The sequence below is a fragment of the Teleopsis dalmanni genome, chromosome 2 (assembly GCF_002237135.1).
Source record: "Teleopsis dalmanni isolate 2A chromosome 2, ASM223713v2, whole genome shotgun sequence".
NCBI lineage: Eukaryota > Metazoa > Arthropoda > Insecta > Diptera > Diopsidae > Teleopsis > Teleopsis dalmanni.
In genome coordinates this window covers 236,971,479-236,975,477 of record NC_051847.1, presented here as the reverse complement: position 1 = coordinate 236,975,477, position 3,999 = coordinate 236,971,479, and the positions used below count along the sequence as shown (strand labels likewise).

The following is a 3,999-nucleotide window of genomic DNA, read 5'->3' as shown; positions in this document are numbered from 1 at the left end:
GAAGAGGAAATAAGTAATGCAATAATCAATTTCAATTTTCTACTTTTATCTGCAGCATCTGCAACTACACCAATAACAAAAACCAAAAATGTAACACCTGTCCCGAATCACATCAAACATAAAATAGAACAAAAAAGAAAGTTAAGAAAAATCTGACAAGTATCTAGAGCTCCACAAATAAAGACAAAGTTGAATAAATTAACAAAAGAGCTGAAATATTTATTAGAGGCTGAAAGACAAAAAAATGTATCAAATTTTATCTCAAGATTGAGTGCTACAAAGGTTACAAATTACTCCTTATGGAAAGCGACAAAGGGTAGTAATGGTGCCAATACTACATTGCGCACCGCTTAAAAAAGAAGATAACACTTGGGTGCGCACAAACCAAGAAAAAGCAACTGTTATCGCTGAGTATTTTAAGAGCACATTTACAAATCCTAAAAATGATACAAACCATGCACTACCCAAGAACCTGTGAAGAACTGATTAGCTTCGTCGTGTTATACGCAAAACCTAATATCACAGTAACAGAGGGCGACCTGGACCTTTTTTATAACAGTCTGAGCACCGAGCATGTAGTGTTAGCAGGAGATCTTTACGCCAAACATAGGAGCTGGGGCGGAATGGTCTGCAATACAAGTGGTAACAATCTTAGAAAATGGTTTTATAGGGTGTGCATGTTGCTAATTCCCTCTAGTGAACCCTCCCGTGTATCCTCTTGTGAGTCATACATTGATATCTTCATAATTTCGCCTACAATATCTCCTATCTTCCATAGTTCCTTAGGAAATAAACTTACAACTCTCAAGAGTGACTATGATCACCAGAATCAGCTGTAAAAAAAAAAATATATATATATATATACATATGTAGGCAGTAATTCTTAGGCTTGGCAACTCTGCGTTTAGCAAAGGAACAAAGCAGAAAAGAAGCAGAGTCGGTAGTTGTGAGAAGTTAACGTCGGAGATTGGTCGTGTTTCCGTGCTCGCGTGATTGAAGCTGTATTATAATAGTAGTCTAACATTTAATGAACAATAACTAAATTAAGTTATACAAATATTAATTCTTATATAAACATTATAATTAAATATTAAAACATCTAAAAAATTTTGTGTTTCACTTGTTCGCGGTATAGAGTATAACACTCTTATTTTTCTTTGATCAATGTGATACGGCTGCAAAAACAGCTAATTCATTTTGCATTAGAAGTGTTCTTGCATTCTTGCAGTTTTTGTACAGCATTCTTGCATTTAATGCACCTTGCAATGAATTTACAAGAGAGAGTGCTATACATTGTCATAAAAAATTTTGCAGATTTTCGCCTTCGAACTAGTCGGTCGTGTCCCTAACATGCGGAAATGGTTTTTTGCAAAAAATTTATACAAAACTTTATGTGTGTTGGGATATTAAAAATCTAACTCGAACTCATAATCCAACAATTTTTTGACTTTAACTGGCTCGACTACCTTGTGCTCGTTGAAAAACAAAAAATTAATTCAAACTTCTAACTCAATAATTGTTTCCTCCGCCCTCACTGTACGTGATGCCAACATAAAGCAACTTCGTAGCAGTAGAAAAGCTGCTCTGCCCAACTCAACTTACGAGTTTAAAGCCGTAAATGGCAAAACCGTTTGTATCCTAACTAAATGTAAGGATACCGCCAAATACTCCAACTTCCCCTCCCGTTGTGTCCGTTGCGGTGGTCCGCATTCCAAGGGTGCTTGCACCCTCCCACCTAAAGCTTTCGACCCAGTGAATAAGCAATAAATCTCTGAAACTTTTCCTAAATGTTGCAACTGTGGTCAAATTGGCCACCCAGCCAACTACAGGTGCTCCAAATGTAAGGAGCTCCGTGCTTCTCGTGAAGCCAAAACCAAAGCCTCAACGACTAAAACCCCTAACCGTCTCGCAACCAATTTTGTTAGACCTCCTTTGCCTCTATGGCTGCGGGCTTCCACGCTCCCCCGCGCAAATCTACGACTGCTGCGACGGTTGTCCAGCCGCCAATCCATAATAAATCCCATCCTCCTCCCACATCTAATATCTCGTCCAAATCCCCAGGCATCCCCGCCACCATTGGTATATCTGATATTGAATCTATGCTTTCGTTTGCTTTGAGCATCAAGCAACAATTTTCTACTCTTACCTCGCATGAGGATCGTAAGGCCTTCCTCACGCGAAAAGTTTTCGAGTTCGTTTTGTATGAATAATCTTAAGATTATTCTAATTAACGTTAACTCACTTCGCTCGGCGCTCAAACGTGAAGTCTTCCTAAACTTCCTAAAGCGTAGAAATCCTGATATTCTCCTGGCAGTTGAAACTAGAATCAATCCTGGTTTCACTCTCAGCTTCTCTGGTTACAGTGTCGTCCGGATGGATAGGTTGGGTCCTGGTGGGGGTGTTGCAATTCTACTTAGGGACACATTCGCTTTTTCCGAGCTCTGCATTCCTCAACTCTCCTCTTTCGAGGCCTGTGGCATCACTCTTCTCCTCCAAAACCACTTTAATCTTGACATCTTTTGCGTCTATCACGCACACTCCATTTCTCGCTCCATTGACCCCAACGATCTCAGGAAGCTGATATCTCTTTCTCCTAACCCGTTTGTTATTGGAGGTGACTTCAATAGCAAGCACAGCTTCTGGAATAACTCCACTAATTGCAGTAATGGTACTAGGCTATATGACTGGTACATCATTAACTGTATTAATTTAGATCTCAATCTTGTAGCACCTAGTGAGCCAACACGCCTTAACTCGACCATCGATTTCTTCTTCACCGATAACCTACTCTCCGACCTGCTCGGTGACACCTCAGTCATAGATGGCGTCGCTTACCATTAGGCTGTTGTGTTGCCTCTCACCGGCTGTAGAGCCCTTCCTCTTGCTCCACGCACTTACCTAAATTTCTCTTCCACATGTTGGGATGACTTTAACTCTACCCTTGACCAATTGATTTCTTCCCTTGACCTACCTGTTCACAGGAACTTATCCCCTACTGAAATCGATTTCGTCACTTCTCAACTTGAGAGTTTTCTCACAACCGCTATTCAAGCCCATGTTCCACAAACCCTCCTTAAAAAGTGCCACCAGGTTCCCCTTGATCCTCTCACTGTCAATCTAATTCGTCACCGTAAAGTTCTCCGTCGCAGAGCATATCGCCTAGCTCAAGCCAACTCCCCCAACCTTCAGCTCACTCGAGCTATATTATCTACTTTCGACAGTATCCTCACCCAAAGGATCAAGTTGGCTAGAAGCAATCACTTCAATGCCTTCGTCCGCACTGTCAAGTGCGACTCTGACGTTTTCAAAAGAGTCAGACATATCTGTGGCATTAAAAAAGTCACTCCTGACATCACTGTCCACAACAGAAGTTTCTCCGATGATCCTACTAAGGCCAGTATTTTTGGTGAAGCCTTCGAGCTATACCATAGAGTCTCTATCGATGATGGAACCCCCAACTTCAATACCTCCGTCTCCAACTTTGTCCAAGACCTTTACGGTAACTTCGGGCAAAGCATTACCAATTTTAGCACTAGCTACCCTACTAACTGTGCCAATACTCTTGATCCAAATGGTTTCATCACTCCTTCAGGTCTCTTCACCATCCTCAAGTCCAAAAGACCAAAAAAATCTTCTGGACTGGATGGTATTTCTAATCACGCTATGCGAAATCCCTCTCCTCTCTTCTTTTGCACTTGTGCAACAATCTTTAACCACGCTTATAATATTGGCCACTTTCCCCGGCCATGGAAGAGAGCTATTGTCATACCTATTCACAAAAGCGGTAAGCCACGCACTCTCCCCTCTAGCTACCGTCCCATCTCTTTACTTAGCTCTCTAAGCAAGCTCTACGAAACCTTTGTTGCCAGTCAACTTAAGCTCCACTTAACTGAAAACCGACTCCTCCCAAACTTCCAATTCGGTTTTCGTAATAAAACCTCAACCATTGATGCACTTAGTATTTTTCAAAGTGACATCTGTGTTGGCCTGTATAATTCT

General features: G+C 41.3%; 1 protein-coding gene across 1 annotated transcript in view; it reads right to left on the bottom strand.

Moving 5' to 3' along the window:
* The window catches only part of LOC119677045 (histone H3-like), a 5,995-nt gene that overhangs the window by 1,086 nt on the left and 910 nt on the right, over nucleotides 1-3,999 (bottom strand). The window lies entirely within an intron of this gene.